Source organism: Anomalospiza imberbis, unplaced genomic scaffold (genome assembly GCF_031753505.1).
Source record: "Anomalospiza imberbis isolate Cuckoo-Finch-1a 21T00152 unplaced genomic scaffold, ASM3175350v1 scaffold_84, whole genome shotgun sequence".
In the NCBI taxonomy this organism is placed as follows: domain Eukaryota; kingdom Metazoa; phylum Chordata; class Aves; order Passeriformes; family Viduidae; genus Anomalospiza; species Anomalospiza imberbis.
The window spans coordinates 181,470-198,525 of NW_027100458.1; the positions used below are offsets into that span (position 1 = coordinate 181,470).

At 56.4% G+C, this 17,056-nt stretch overlaps 1 pseudogene; it reads right to left on the reverse strand.

Annotated features, from left to right (window-relative positions):
- LOC137467881 (zinc finger protein 436-like) overlaps positions 1-16,457 on the reverse strand; it is a 36,267-nt pseudogene extending 19,810 nt beyond the window's left edge.
- Between the last annotated feature and the right edge of the window lie 599 nt (positions 16,458-17,056).

Here is a 17,056-nt window from a genome sequence, read left to right on the forward strand (position 1 = left end):
GGTGGGGTCTGGTGGCAGCTTTGGGAGTCTGGGGGAGTCACAACCACCCAAAAACGCCCTCCCAGCCCCACAGCCACTCCCAGACTCCTCCAACCACCCCACAGCTCCCAGCCAGGACCCCCTCCCCAACTACTCCCTGCAAGATAAATGACCCCAAGAACCACTAAAACCCGTTTCCATCTCCCTCAGGACCCACCCAAATTCTCTGCAAGACACACAGCCCTGTCAGGGACCCAAATCTCCCTCATAGACCCTGCCAAGCCCCCTCCCAGCACCACAAATGCCCACAGGATTGACAGAAGCCCTTCCCAATCCCCCCAGGAGCCCCTAAACTCCCACCTCCCATGGCACTGACCAGGAGAGGTTGGTGGACAGGAACATTTACAGCCAGGATCAGCTCGGGCGCTTCAGCAGTGATTTGGGCACTTTGGGGGAACATCCCGGATAGGGAGACCCAGGCCAGGCACTGGGACAGACAATTAGAATTCTTGGAGAACAGGCGGGCTCAGGTGGACACCTTTTGCCGGCACACCTATGAGATTGTGGACATGTCCCCTGCCTTTGATAGCTTCAGAACACCCAAATCCTCCCAAATGTTCTATTGAACCAACCCCGAATTCACCCCCAAATCCAGGTAAATGGTGCAGCTTTAGATCTCTTTGCTCAATTTCTTTATTTTCACCCCAGTTTTGGTTGTCTAGACAGGGTGAGGAAAGAAATTATTGAAATGGAAAAGACCTCCAAGATCATGCAGCACTGCTTGATGCCACCAGAAGAAATAACTGTAAGGAGCGGGTGAAATTTCTTTGGGGTGTAAAGTCAACAAATCGCTTTCTGCCAGTGAATTTCCAGTTTAGATCAGAGTCCTGATGGGTGTTCCTGCCCCTGTGTTCATCCAGGTGCCTATGGGGATCCAGGAGGATGTGGAGACCACCTTCCAGGTGTCTTCTCAGCAGGGATCACTGGGAATGTGGGTCACCAGGGCTCTGACCAAAGTGGGTCCTCCCATGGGGGATGGAGTTGGAGCAGGGCACGAAGCTCTTCCCACAGCTGAGGCATTTGCAGGATTTCCCTTACCGGTGCCTCTGTTGGTGTTGGGTCAAGGTAGAGCTCCTGGAGAAGCTCTTCCCACACTGGGGACACTCGTAGGGCCTCTCCCCAGTGTGGATGCGCTGGTGGGTGACGAGGTGGGACTTTTGTTTGAAGCCCTTCCCACAGTTAGGGCAGCGGAAAGGCCTCTCCTCCGTGTGAATCCCCTGGTGCCTGAGGAGACTGGAGCTGGTCTGAAACCTCTTCTGACACTCGGGACACTCGTAGGGCCTCTCCCCAGTGTGTATGCCTTGGTGGGGTGACGAGGGCAGAGCTGCAGCTGAAGCCCTTCCCACACTCCCCACACTCATAGGGCCATTCCCCGGTGTGGATCATCTGGTGCTGGATCACGTGGGAGCTCTGCCTGAAGCTCTTCCCACACTCCAAGCACTTGTAGGGCTTCTCCCCATGGTGAACCTGCTCATGGCCCACCAGCTCCGAGCTCTGGCTGAAGCTGTGTCCACCTTCCTGGCACAGGATGCCAGGGCTTTTTGGGCTCCCGGAGTCCCTTCTCCCCTCCTTCTCTGCTTTGGGCTGCAGGGGCTCCAAGGAGTCCCCCCTGCCCCTCTCCAGGCTGTTGAGGGTCCCGCCAATGACGGCACTCCCCCCTCTCTGGGCTCCCCACTTTGGGCTCCTGGGGGACACAGGGCTCTGCTCCTCCAGGCTGCCTCTGCTGTCAGCTGCCACTTGGACCCCCCATTTTCCCCCAAGGGGCCTTTTCCGCTCAGCTTTGCAGTTCTTCATTCTCCAAACATCCCCCCAAAAAACCCAACCCAGGGACCCCCCAGGATATCTGGGCCGAGCTCCCCATCCCTGGTCACCCATGGGATGGGGGCTGATGGTCCCAGCGGGGCTGTGAATTCAGGAAGGGCTCGACCTCGTGGTTCCTTTTTCTTTTCCTGATCCTCCTTTGTCCCTCCTCTTCCTCTTCGTCCCACTCCTCCTCTTCCATCCCTCCTCCTCCTCCCTAAGCCCACCTCCTTCTCCTACTTCCATCCCTTCTGGCTCTCCTCCTCCATCCCTCTTCTTCCCTCCCTCCTCCTCCTCCCCCAGGAGCAGTGACACCCTTGGTGCCCCGTTCCCGTAGCCCTGGCAGCCTGCGGCAGGAGCAGGGATGGAGCCGGGACAGGTCAGGATGGGCAGCACGGGGCTCTCGGCTGCTCCCACCCGCTGGGGGCGAGGGGAACCCGGCCTGGGCAAAAGGAGAGGCAAAAGGAGAGGCAAACTGGGAAAACTGGGGGCTGCACATCCAAACTGGGCCTTGCTGGGGACCCTGCCAGGGGACTGCCAGCCCTTGGGGCTCCTCTCGGGAGATCCGGGAGGGGGGAATGCAGAGAGGGCAGGGGGATCCCAGGAATGGCAGCACTGGGAGTGACTTTTTTATACTGGGATCGTACTGGGATCATACTGGGAGCAGCTGGGCCCATGCTGGGGCAGACTGCGCTCACACTGAAGGAGACTGGGATCATATTGGGATCATACTGGGATCACACTGGGACAGAGTAGGAGCCTGCAGCGGGCAATTGAGACCATGCTGGTGCAAATAGGATACACTGGGAGTGACTGGGATCATTCTGAGTTTGACTGGGAGCAACTGTGAGCAACTGGGATCATGCTATGAGCAAGTGGGAGGAACTGGGAGTCACTGGGTGCATGCTGGGGGTGACTGGAAACAACTGGGCTTATAACTGGGATCAGCTGGGATCATGCTGGGGGTGACAGGGATCATATTGGCAGTGAGTGCAACTACACTGAGGCTGAGTGGGAGTGGTTGTGAACAAATGGGATCATGCTGGAAGGAACTGGGAGTGACTGGGAGTATGCTGGAAGGAACTGGGGTACACTGGGAGAGACTGGAAGTGACTGGAACAAAAGTGAGGGTGAAAGGGAGCAACTGGAACCATGTGGGGCACAACTGGTTCATACTGGGAGTGACTGGGAGCACACTGGTCTCATCTCTGGACCATACTGGGAAGGACTGGACTAATACTGGGAGTGTCTGAGACTGACTGGGAACACACCAGGCACATCATCCCCCATACTGGCTGTGACTGGGAGCAACTAGGAACACACTGGATGAAAGTGGGAGCAACAGGGACTATGCTGGGGGCAAATTGTATCATAATGGGGATTGACTGTCAGCAACTGGGCTCCTGCTGGGAGCAGCCTCTGGCGGCCCCGGGAGCCCCGCACCCCTTTCCCGGCCATGCCGCCCCTCCAGCCCCAGCACCCCCCATTGCCGGGGTGCCGGCACTGCCAGGGGTCCCCCCATCTCGGGGTCCCCGCTGGGGCTTCTGGGGCTCTCCTCTCTCTGGGCTCCCGCTCAGGGCAGCCGCGGCTCTCCTGGGACTCCCCAAAACCGGTGTCCACCCGCCGGGGCTCTGCTGCCCTCACCGCCCACCGGGACCCCCGAAAAACACCTCCCGGGGACCCCCCGATGTCCCCCCGAGGACCAGCTGCGGCTCGGCTTTGGAGCTCTACCAGCTCCAAACATCCCCCCAAAAAAACCCAAACCCAGGGAGCCCCGGGATATTTGGGCCGAGCTCCCCCTCCCTGGGCACCTGCGGGATGGGGGCGATGCTCCTGGGGTGCTGCGAGCTCAGGCAGCGCCAGGGCCACGCGATTCCTTCTCTCCTCTCCTCCGGCTGCTCCCTGCTGCCGCTGCGCCTCTTCCTCCCTCCCTCCTCCTCCTCCCCCGCTCCCGAAGCCCCCGCAGCCGCGGGAGGGGCGGGGATGGAGCCGGGACAGGTCGGAACGCAGAGAGGGCTGGGGGGGATGCCAGGAGTGGCAGTGCCTGGGCTGTCCTGGAATCATACTTGGAGCGGCTCCTGGGTGACCGAGTTCTACTGGGATCATACTGGGATCGTACTGGGAGTGAGGAGGAGCAGCGCGATGGCTCCAGCGCTGGGGCTGGGGGCGGTCCTGGGGCCCCGGGGGGGCAGCGAGAGGTGAGGGGGACCCCCGGCACCGGGACTCCTTGGTCGCCCATTCCGGAGCACCGAGGGGCCCCTGAACCCCCATTCCAGGGCGCCACCATCCCCCCGCACCCCCATTCCCGGCCGGGATTCCACCCCGCACCCCATTATCCGGCACCGGCAACCCCCGCACCCCTTTCCCGGCCATGCCACCTCTCCCAACCCCCAGAGCCCCCTTTTCTTTCACCCAGAGACCCCCTGGACCCCTATTCCTGCCTTTCCCAGCGCCCAGCCCCTCCTTTCCTCAACACCGAGGACACCTGGGACCCCTATTCCCAGCCAGCCCGGGTTTTCTCACCTTTTGCAGGGAATGGGGACACCGGGGACCCTTGGAGTCCCCTTTCCCTACGATAGTGACACAATTAAGCTCGCCCAAACGCCTCCTGGATCTCCCCTAAGCCCCCTGTGGGGATTCCTGGGAGTTCCCCTGTGTTCCCCCTTTCCCAGGACTTTGGGGGTCCCCCCGACCTGTCCGTGCACCCCCAGATTTCTTCCACAGCCCCCTGTGATGGTGGGGGGTGGGGGCCGAGTGCTGGTGCCCCCCTGCCTGCAGCAGATCCAGCGGGGAGGGGAGTTTGGGGGGGGTCCCTGAGCATTTGGGGTCCCCTGGGTTTTGGGGTGACCCCCGGGCCCCCCAGGATCTCCCTGGACACGCTGACGCTGCCAGTGCGCAGTGAGAAGGTTCATACCCGGCACGGGGTCCCAGCTCTGTCACCGGCATTGCCCAGGAACCCCCAAACCCTCCCGGGAACCCCCAAATCCCCCGGGACACCCAGACCTCCTCGGGACCCCAAAATCATCCCTGGGCCCTCCAAAAACTCCCCAAGACCACAAAAACCCCACACAGACACCCCCCCAAACTATCCCAGGACATCAAAATTCCCACAAGACCTCCCAGCACCCCCAGACACCCCTGAGAAGGTTCTTACATGGCAGAGAGTCCCCATCTCTGTCACCGGCAGGTACCCCAAACCAGCCTTGGGTTCCCCCTGGGATCGCCCAATCCCCCCCTTTGGGAATCCTGAAAACCCCCCTGGGAACCCCCAAAAATCCACCGGGACCCCAAAAACCCTGGAGATAGGCAAAAACCCCCCCCCAGGAATTCATCATGAAATTTATACCCAGCACGGGATCCCCATCACCATCATCGGCATCACCCGGGTACCCCCAGATCCTCTCGGGATCCTGTGCCTGATGCAAATGGAAAGAGAACTTTGGAAAGGGGTGTGAAAAATAAAGCTTGTTTATTTTCAGAAAAACAGCAATGAAAACACAGAACACATTTACATTGTAAGAATATTTGTAACAACAGCAATCTATAGAACGTATATACCTAAGAACATATGTCATGGTTTGATGCTGGCGCGATGCCAGCGCTCCCATGAAAATGCACTTTTTAAAATAATTGCTGTGAGATGTGATCAGGAACAGAGCAGAGCAGGCTCAAGCTTAATAACAAAGAAAAGAACTTTATTAAACTACTACTACTATAAAAACACAGACACTCAATCCTGGACGAAGACCTTCCAAAACACTCTTCCTCCTCCCAACTAATTCCCACCTAATTTCCAAATGGAACCACAGTGAGACACCACCCGGGTCCTGATCAAGTTGCCACCCTTCAGATATTCAAATACTCAATCTTTCAAGGGAGACAGGAGTCTCCCCTGTGCCACAGACCCCCCAGGAAACACAATTGCCACCCTTGTGTTTCCATGTCACACATGGCAACTGCCCAGAGAAAATCTGCCGTAGTGAAACTCTCCTCTCCATGTCACAGTGCTCTCACCACCGTGCATGGACAGACTGCTCATAGGGCTCCTTTAAGGATGCTTTGCCATGGACCAAAAGAGACAACAGTTCAGTTTCTCATCTTGGGACTACAGTCCCCCCCATTTTCCCCCTGGGGCTGAGGGTCCAAGAACAGAGGTCTTCTTCTCCTCTTCTTCTTCCTTGACGATAGAGGGCTTCTCCACACTTTCTCCAACTCTCCTCTGTTCTCTCTACTCCTCTGCTGGTAATCACTAATACAAGTCTCTTGGCTCACCAGACCACCCCCCTAAGTGCAGCTTCTGTCAGGAGAATTTGGTTCAGTCTATGGCTAACAAGAAAAGTCCAGCCACAAGCCACTCCATCATCTCCTTCCAACTCAACAATTTCTTCTTCCATCATCTCGGATCCCAGACTGTCTCTCTTCTACTTCAAATCAAGGAGGAATAAAATTTTACAAAGCCTTCATTTCTCAGGAAAGGGTTAAAAGCTCAGACTCCCTGGATGGCTGATATCTCTGCCCAGCAGCGGATTCCCAAGGCCAAGGCTGGGCACCTTCCTCCACCCCTTCTCCTCCGCGCCGGCAAAGTTACAGGTGCCGTCTGGACTCTCTGTCTCTTCCCTCTTGGCGGGGGGAACGACAAAGGCATCTCTGCTTCTCTCCACCCTTCTGTCCACAGGAGCTGGCTCGGTTCCAGTCCTTCAGCCCCCTCGGCTCACCTCGACCAGACCACATGGCTTCCCCTCCCCCGCCCAGCCCGATGGCTGGGCAGGGGAGATCTGCACTGCACCCTGACCGGAACCAAAGAGAGCGAGCTCTTGGGAGTTCCTGCTTTTAACCCCCTGTGTTCTCAGAGGCGTATCCACACCTTTAGTGGCCACTTTAGCTGCCAATATCCAAACTTGACTACTGATTGGTTTGACCCAACTTCCTGAAAGAATTCACTTCCATGTCAAACCACAAGAGCATATCCAACAAAAGTCTATGAAACGTATTTACAGAAGACAAAAAGAAGCCCTGAAACCTATGGCCAAAAGACAACAACAAATTCTACAACGTATGTACAAAAGGGTGGCGTCTCTGTCCAGGATCTCCATCGGTCCTTGAGGAAAAGCAAGAGGCACAGTCACTCCAATCAGGCAGAGAGGGCTCTTCCATGTGCCCCCAGGCTGGCCCAGCAAGCGCAGCACAGGCTGGGGATGGCCACCAGAACCCAATGCACCGGGTCCCACATCCCTGAGCAGGGACCACCCAGCCCAGTCCCAGCCTGGCAGCAGAGGATTTGCTCTGCCTGTGGGGACCACATGCCTGTCCTGCTGCTGGTATTGCTCTTCATCCCAAGATCATGGCCTCTTCCTCATCTTTTTCATCAATGTCCATGTCCTCAAGGTACTCTTCCATTTCCACGTCCATCTCCTCTTCCACATCTACCTCCATCTCTTCTTCTCCAGTCTCCTCTCCATCCACTTCCATCTCCTCCTCTGTATCCATCCGCATGTCCACCTCCATCTCTTCCTCTCCAGTCTCTTCTCCATCCACTTCCATCTCCTCCTCTGTATCAATCTCCATGTCCACCTCCATCTCTTCCTCTCCACTCTCTTCTCCATCCACTTCCATCTCCTCCTCTGTATCAATCTCCATGTCCACCTCCATCGCATTGTCTCCACTCTCTTCTCCATCCACTTCCATGTCCTCCTCTCTATCAGCCTGCATGTCCACCTCCATCTCGTCCTCTCTCTCGGTGACAGCCTGCAGAGGTAGCAACACCTCAGAGTGGGGTCCCTGTCCCACCCCATCCCCACAGAACTCCAGCCCAGCCGGGCAGCTGGGGGGTGTCCACCTCCATGGAATGGCACTGTACCTTCCTCAGGACAAATGTGAGCATCCTGCAGGGACGGATGACAAAATCCAGGCAACAGAGAGCTTTCAGGACTGATGGGAGTATCAGGGCGCAGGTGACGAGAAGAGTGACAGGGAACATGGTGAAGGGTGAGCTGGCACGAGGGCTGGCACAGGGTGGGCTGACACAAGGGCCAGTGGTTGTGTTGTGCTCTTTGCTGGACGCTGGAAGTTCCTGCTGGAACATCACATCTGTGACATCACAGTGGATCTAAAGAGCATCTTGTTCCGAGCTGAGCAATCTTCCCCAGCCCATGCTGCTCACAGCCCTGTTGCCAAGGATGGGGCATCCACAGCCTGGGCCAGTGCCTCAGCAGCCTCCGTGTAAAAGAGCAGCTCCCTCAGATCCAACTTCAATCAGCCTCCTGCAGTTGAAAGCCATCCCCCCTTGTCCTGTTGCCACGGGCCCGGCTGAACACTGTCCCCGTCTTTCCTGTGGGACCCTTCCAGTCCTGCAGAGCTGCAGGGAGGCCTCCCCAGTGTCTCCTCTTTCCAGGCTGAGCATCCCCAGCCCCACTTGGACGGCAGTCAGGTAGATCAGGGGGAGTCAAGGCTGAAGTCAAACAGCATCAGGAACTGAGAGGTGGAAGCTTTAGGCCCAGGTTTGCCTCTGTAATAACAGTGGAGGGGAAGATGGTGGGACACTGGCTCTGTTCTAACCGCTGATTATTTTCTTTTTTTTTTTTTTTTTCCCTTCTTTTCTGTCATGCTGATGCAGGTGTTGCTGTTTGCAAGGAAGCTTGGCACAATATCCATTGTCTTCTCCATTTGTGAAACACCGAGCAGAGTCTGGGCAGGCTGATGATGCAGAGCAAAACCTGCAAATACACCGGTGATCCTGAGCCTGGAGGATGCAGCTAAACCCGGCCAAAAATAATTTCTGGAAAGTCAAGCCTGGTTTACATTTTCTTGAGTTTGGCTATTCCTGAACCGGGGGAGGGGGCTTTCTGGGGAAGGGGTACCACAGGGGTTCCCCTCCCCATAAAGCTCCGCGGGCCCCCTGAAGTGGCTCCTGTTCCACCGGCCGGTGCCCCCTGATCCAGGACAGCCCCCGGTGAGTCTGGGGCGCTCTGGGGGGATTTTGGGGGGGATTTTGGCGGCATTTATGGGCTTTGGGGGATTTTGTTGGGAGATTAGGGGGAATTATTGGATTTTGGAGAGAATTACTGGGTTTGTGGGGTTATGGGGGTTTTGTGGGATTTGAGGATTCCAGATTTGTGGGATTTTTTAGGGTTTTGGGGTGGTTATTTTTTGGGGGGTTTATTGAAATTTTTGGGAGGTTTTTTTTTTTTTTTTAATTTTGGTGGGTTCCACTGTGATTTTGTGGGATTCTTTGGTGTTTAGGAGTTTTTTATTGGGATTTTTGGGGGACTTTGGGGGGTTTTAGTGGAATTTTGGGGGGCTTTGGAGTTGTCCCAAGGTGCGGACAAGGGCTGAGAGGCACCAACATCTGGTTTAAACCCCTGAAAGTCCCAATAAACCCCATGAAATCGCAATTAAATTTCACAAATTCCCTATAGAACACACTCAAATCCCAATAAAAACTCACAAAATCCGGAATAAATCCCACAAATCCCCCCCAAAAATGTCTCCAAAACCACAAGAAGCCCCACAAAATCCTCATGAGACCCAAAGAAATCTTGGCAACACCCAAAAAAAAAAACAAAAAACCCCCTCAAATCCCCGCTAAAATTCCTAACAAACCCAAATCCCCAAAGAATCCCACTAAATGCCCCCACAATTCCAATAAAATGCCTCCAAATCCCCTAAAAATCCCAATAAAACCCAGAAATAATTCCAGAGGATCCCACAAAATCCCCACAAAATCCCAGTAAAACCTTCCAAAATTCTAAAGAAAACACAAAAAAAATCAATTAACCCCCAAATACCCCCAGGAAAAAAACTTCCCACTCAAAGCACCAATAAAACCCCTCAAAATCCAAACTCCCAAAATTCCCAAACACCCCCACACCTAATAATTCTCCCCAAAAACCCCAACAATTCCCTGTAAACTCCCAACACAATTCCCAAAATCCCAAAAAAGCCCCAGATGCCCAAACCCCTCCCGAGCCCTCCCTGGTCCCTCCCGGTCCCGCCCAGGCCCGTCCGGGGCCGCGGCCAAAACTGCCCGGAGCGAACGCGGAGGTCCCGGAGCCACCCCGGAGCCGATCCCGGGCTCGGCCTCGGGCTCGGCCCCTTTGGGGGATTTTGGGCCGAACCGGGCAGGTTTAGGGTGGGCTTCAGATCCCTTGCGGGGATCTCGAGCCTTTTTGGGTGGATTTTCAGCCCCTGTGGCTGATTTGAGGCCGAATCTGGTGGGGTTTAGGGGGGATTTCAGACCCCTTTGGATGATTTTAGGCCCATGTGGGTGGGGCTGGGGCCCATTTGGGTGAGTTTAGGAAAAACTGGGCCCATATGGGTGAATCCTAATCCTGTGTGGGTGATTTTAGGTCCCTTTTTTGTGTATTTTGGGTGCATTTAAGTAGGGTTTTTTGCTGCTTTGGGCAATTTTAGGTTGAACCAAGCCTTTTTAGGGTGATTTTAGGTCTTCTTGTGTTGGTGTCAGGGACATTTTGGTGATTTTAGATACCTTTGGATGATTTTAGGCTGGACCAGATACTTTCAGAGTGGATTTTAGTCACATTTGAAAGATTTACGGGTGATCTTAAGCCATTTCTTGAGGGCTATAAAACACTTGGGGCAGTTTTAAGCCCCTTTGGTTGGATTTTAGAGCCCTCTGGATACTTTTAATCCCATTTGGTTGGTGTCAGGCCGAACCATGTGGATGTAGGCTGCATTTGATGCCCTTTTGGGTGATTTTGGGTCAAACCGGGCTTTTTTAGGACAGCGCGTCCCCTTGGCCCCGGCCCTTTCCCCTCACGGTTCTGCCCTTTCCTCGCTCCTTTCCCCTCATGGTTCAGGATCCCGGAGCGGGGGAGGAGGAGGAGGGAGGGAGGAAGAGGCGCAGCGGCAGCAGGGAGCAGCCGGAGGAGAGGAGAGAAGGAATCGCGTGGCCCTGGCGCTGCCTGAGCTCGCAGCACCCCGGGAGCATCGCCCCCATCCCGCAGGTGCCCGGGGAGGGGGAGCTCGGCCCAAATATCCTGGGGGGTGCCTGGGTTCGGGTTCTTTGGGAGGGATGTTTGGAGCTGGCAGGGCTCCAAAGCCGAGCCGCAGCTGGCCCTCGGGGGGAAATCGGGGGGTCCCCGAGAGGTGTTTTTGGGGGATCCCAGTGTGGGTGGCGGCAGAGCCCCGTCAGGGGGACACCGGTTTTGGGGAGCCCCGGGAGAGCCGCGGCTGCCCTGAGCGGGAGCCCCGAGAGAGGAGAGCCCCAGAAGCCCCAGCGGGGAACCCGAGAGGGGGGGACCCCTGGCAGTGCCGGCACCCCGGCAATGGGGGGTGCTGGGGCTGGAGGGGCCGGCATGGCCAGGAAAGGGGTGCGGGGCTCCCGGGGCCGCCAGGGGCTGCTCCCAGCAGGAGCCCAGTTGCTGCCAGTCACTCCCCGTTATGATACAATTTGTCCCCAGCACTGTTCCCGTTGTTCCCACTTTCATCCCGTGTGTTCCCAGTTCTCCCACTTGCCCCCAGAATAGTCCCAGTCACTCCCAGTAAGATCCCAGTATGAGTCCAGTATGATCCCAGTCTCTGCCAGCAGGGCCCCAGTCACTCACCCTTGTCCCCAGTTGCCCCCAGCGTGGTCCCAGTTGCCCCCAGCACATTCCCAGTGGCTCCATATGTGTCCCAGTCCTAGTGCAATGATGGGGAATACCAAACGCACTTGAGGCATCACGTACGGTTAACACCAAAGCTGTGGCTATGTTTGTGATGGGGTCATAGGTAAAGTTCACTAGGTTCCACCGAGATTGGAATTCCCTTTAAAAATCAGCGGCACTGTCCCAAACTATTTTCCGAATCTCAGTAGGAAAAGTGCCTTCTTCACCTTCTCTTATAATCGAGGCAGCAACCGACTGCATCCCTAATTGAGCCTGGATACAGCTGAGAGATAAAGAAACGTTCTTTTGTGTGGCACCGAGTGCATCAATTACCAATTTGTGATCATTTACGCTTGCTTCCTCCCAGCTTGGTAATATGTTTGATAGCAAGCGCTGATGTTTTCCCAAGGCCAATAAGGACGACTGCAGTGGTTGTTGGAATTTGGTCAAATCTAGTGGTGGCAGCCAATGTGTTCATTAATACTTCTGAATCAATGCTATTTAGAATTCCCAATCCTGTTCCCACAGCACCGGTTATGTCTCTTAGCATCCGTCTTTTAGAAGGGTTCCGTTGTCGCAACCAGGTCGTCCAACCCTGAAAAGAAGTTGACAAAAAAGGTGAACAAGCTGGCTGAATTTCGGAGACATTTTTTTGCATCAGCAAAATCAGGGGTATTTAACCCCATCGTTTGGGAATTGGGGAGTGTTTGACACCCCAGGACCTGGGATTTGGAGGGTTTGATCCTAAAATTTGGGGTTCGGGGCTGGGGGGGGGGGGGTAGGGCTTGACATCCCAGAGTTTGGGTTTGAGGGTGTTTGACCCCCCCAGTGTTTGAACCCCCAGGATTTGGGGTCGGGGGGAGTTGACCCCAGGATCTGGGGTGTTTGACCCGCTGGGTTTGGGGTCGGGGTTGAGAGCAGAGCCATTTCCTGGAAACAGCGGCGGGACCGGGACTGGGAACAGGATCGGGATCGGGAATGGGAGTGGGATCGGGGTCGGGAATGAGATCGGGAACGGGAACAGAAATGGGAATGGGAATGGGATTGGGATCGGGAACAGGATCAGGAACGGGATTGGGCTCGGGAAGGGGAGAGGCCCTGGCCCAATAATGGACCCCTCCCCCAGGGAGCGACCCTGCCCCAATCCCGGGATGGAGCAATCCCCTCAATCCCAGACCCCTCCCAAATTCCCAAACCCTCCCCAATGCCAGCCCCTGACCCAGTCCCAGACCCCTCCCCAGTCGCTGAACGGACCCTCCCTCAATCCCAGCCCGCCCCGATCCGGATCGGAGCCATCCCCGGAGCCTCCCCCATTCCCGGACCGGACCCTTCAATCCCTTTTTGGGGCGGCTCCTGCCGCTTCCAGCCCATTTTTGGGGGATCCAAACGGCTCCGGGGACCCTCCCCACTTTGGGGGTGTTGGGGTGGCCCCAGGGCCGCCCCGAGGGCCGAGGGGGGATGGAAACCCCCAAAGCCGGGGGGCTCCTGGGGGTCCCCAGTTCCCCCCGTCCCCACCCCAAAACAGCTCCTGGCCAATCAGAGCGCGCGGCGCTGCTGACAACTCAGTTGCCGGGCCGGCGATTTTCAGGCAATCAGCGCCTGCGATAGCGCTGCTCATCGGTTGCCAGGCAGATCAAAACGCTTCTCAATGCGCTAGCCAATCAGAGACTGCGCGGGGCCATTTCTAGCCAATCAGAGCGCTTGTTCTCGATGACTCCTCAGTCGCCAGGCGGACCCGCAGCGCCCAGCGCTCCCCGGGAGCGGAATTTGGGGAGGGGGGAGGTGACCCTGGGGATGGGGATGGGGCGTGCGGGGGCAGCTGGGGCCGGACTGGTGGCACTGGTGGTGCTGAGAGCCCCCCCGGCCGCGGCGGTCGCGGTGAGAAGGGGTTGGGGGCCCCAAGTTAAACCAAAGAGGGATCGGGACCCCCCCACGGAGCAGGAGGGGCCTGGAACCCCCAAAACCAAACACGGGGGAGGGGAGCGGGGATTGGGGGAACGATGGGGAAGGCGGGGGAAAGAGGGGGATGGGACACCCAAAAAGGATCAAGACAACTTGAGGTGGCCACCTTTATATGTGGATGGTAGCCAATGGTAGCCAATGCTTTTTCCCAGTCCATGGGATCCCAGTCTGTGCAATCCCAGTCCATGTGGTCCCAGTCCATAGAATCTCAACCCAGTTTATCCCAGTGTGTACCGTCCTGATCCCTATGGTCCCATTCCATATGGTCCCAGTCCATAGGATCTCAGTCCAGGTGATCCCAGCCCATGTTTGATCCCAGTCTGTGTGGTTCTGCACACACTGCCAGGGTCTGAAATTCCAGTCACCAGCCAGGAAAAAATGTTCCTACCCTTGAATGTCCTTGCTGTCCTCTCAACGAGTTATAATAAAACTAAAAATCAATAAATTTTAATTTAAATAAAATAGAATAAAAATTAAAAAAATTCAACTTTTACTTACAGTACTCCAATAATGATTTAAACCAAAACCACCTTTTGCTGGGAATGGGGACACCGGGGACCCTTGGAGTCCCCTTTCCCTACGATAGTGACACAATTAAGCTCGCCCGAACTCCTCCTGGATCTCCCCTAAGCCCCCAGTGGGGATTCCTGGGAGTTCCCCTGTGTTCCCCTTTCCCAGGACTTTGGGGGTCCCCCCGACCTGTCTGTGCACCCCCAGATTTCTTCCACAGCCCCCTGTGAGGGTGAGGGGTGGGGGCCGAGTGCTGGTGCCCCCCTGCCTGCAGCAGATCCAGCGGTGAGGGGAGTTTGGGGGGGTCCCTGAGCATTTGGGGTCCCCTGGGTTTTGGGGTGACCCCCGGGCCCCCCAGGATCTCCCTGGACACGCTGACACTGCCCGTGCGCAGTGAGAAGGTTCATACCCAGCACGGGGTCCCAGCTCTGTCACCAGCATCGCCCAGGAACCCCCAAACCCTCCCGGGAACCCCCAAACCCCAATACCCCGACCTCCCCGGGACCCCAAAACCATTTCTGGGCCCTCAAAAAACTCCGCAAGACTGCAAAAACCCCACACAGATACCCCCCAAACCCTCCCAGGACATCAAAATTCCCACAAGAGCTCCCAGCACCCCCCAGACCCCCCTGAGAAGGTTCATACCACTCAGGGGGTCCCCATCTCTGTCACTGGCAGGTACCCCAAACCAGCCTTGGGTTCGCCCTGGGATTGCCCAATCCCCCCCTTTGGGAATCCTGAAAACCCCCCTGGGATCCCCCCAAAAATCCACCGGGACCCCAAAAACTATGGATATAGACAAAACCCCCCCAGGAATTCATAATGAAATTTATACCCAACACGGGGTCCCCATCACCATCATCGGCATCACCCGGGTACCCCCAGATCCTCTCGGGACTCCCAAACCCGCCTGGGACCCCCAAACCCTCCCAGGTATCCCTAAATCCTCCCAGGAGTCCCAACCCTCCCCGGGCTCCGCTGCCAGAATCAGCAGGGGTGGTGTTGGCCTCTTCAGGGGAGTTAGAGTGGGACCCGACCACAGCGGGGGCCCTTAAACCCCAAAAATCCACCCTGGGGGGCAAAACATCCCCTACAGCGGCTTGGAGTGAGTCCCCCAGAAAAATGTCACTTAAAGCTGTCATGATCACCCCTGAAAAGGGGCTTGTGGGGCTGTGGCCCCACAAACACCTGAAAATGGGGAGGGAAAAACACCCTTGGAGGGGTGAGGTCCCCCCAAACATCCCTAAAAAGAGAAAAACTCCTCTTCAGAGGGGCCTGAAGACCCTTCAGGGCCCTCGAGGAGGGACAAGATCCCCTCCTCTGCTGGGGCCTCTCCGAGCCGGGAGCTCTCCCGTTGGCGGCTGCCCTCGGGGGAGCCCCGAACGACGGCGGCTCCTGGGCTGAGCCCCCCTCAGCCGGGGCTGTGGAGGGAACTGGGGGGGCTGGGACGGGGCCTGGGGGTCCTGGGGTGACCTGGGGGAGCCTCAGTGGGTCCCACCTCCCCCTGTGCCCCCTCTCCCACCCCCTTCCCAATATTGCCCCCAAACAAAAGCTTGTGGCTGTGCCAGCGCCCCCACCGACCTCCAGCCCTGGGAACCTGGAGCAAGCGGAAACCACAACTTTGCAAATGCTACCTGTGCCTGAAGCAAATGGAAAGAGAACTGGGGTGTGAAAAATAAAGCTTGTTTATTTTCAGAAAAACAGCAAAGAAAACACAGAACACATTTACATTGTAAGAATATTTGTAACAACAACTATCTATGGAACATATATACCCAAGAACATATCTAACAAAAGTCTATGAAACGTATTTACAGAAGACAAAAAGAAGCCCTAAAACCTATAGCCTAAAGAAACCAACAAACTCTACAACGTATGTACAAAAAGGTGGCATCTCTGTCCGGGATCTCCATCGGTCCTTGAGGAAAAGCAAGAGGCACAGTCACTCCAGTCAGGCAGAGAGGGCTCTTCCATGTGCCCCCAGGCTGGCCCAGCAAGCGCAGCACAGGCTGGGGATGGCCACCAGAACCCAATGCACCGGGTCCCACATCCCTGAGCAGGGACCACCCAGCCCAGTCCCAGCCTGGCAGCAGGGGACCCGCTCTGCCTGTGGGGACCACATGCCTGTCCTGCTGCTGGGATTGCTCTTCATCCCAAGATCATGGCCTCTTCCTCATCTTTCTCATCAATGTCCATGTCCTCAAGGTACTCTTCCATTTCCACGTCCATCTCCTCTTCCACATCTACCTCCATCTCTTCTTCACCACTCTCTTCTCCATCCACTTCCATCTCCTCCTCTGTACCCATCTGCATGTCCACCTCCATCTCTTCCTCTCCAGTCTCTTCTCCATCCACTTCCATCTCCTCCTCTGTATCCATCTGCATGTCCACCTCCATCTCTTCCTCTCCACTCTCTTCTCCATCCACTTCCATCTTCTCCTCTGTATCAATCTCCATGTCCACCTCCATCGCAATGTCTCCACTGTCTTCTCCATCCACTTCCATGTCCTCCTCTCTATCAGCCTGCATGTCCACCTCCATCTCGTCCTCTCTCTCGGTGACAGCCTGCAGAGGTAGCAACACCTCAGAGTGGGGTCCCTGTCCCACCCCATCCCCACAGAACTCCAGCCCAGCCGGGCAGCTGGGGGGTGTCCACCTCCATGGAATGGCACTGTACCTTCCTCAGGACAAATGTGAGCATCCTGCAGGGACGGATGACAAAATCCAGGCAACAGAGAGCTTTCAGGACTGATGGGAGTATCAGGGCGCAGGTGACGAGAAGAGTGACAGGGAGCATGGTGAAGGGTGAGCTGGCACGAGGGCTGGCACAGGGTGGGCTGACACAAGGGCCAGTGGTTGTGTTGTGCTCTTTGCTGGACGCTGGAAGTTCCTGCTGGAACATCGCATCTGTGACATCACAGTGGATCTAAAGAGCATCTTGTTCCGAGCTGAGCAATCTTCCCCAGCCCATGCTGCTCACAGCCCTGTTGCCAAGGATGGGGCATCCACAGCCTGGGCCAGTGCCTCAGCAGCCTCCGTGTAAAAGAGCAGCTCCCTCAGATCCAACTTCAATCAGCCTCCTGCAGTTGAAAGCCATCCCCCCTTGTCCTGTTGCCACGGGCCCGGCTGAACACTGTCCC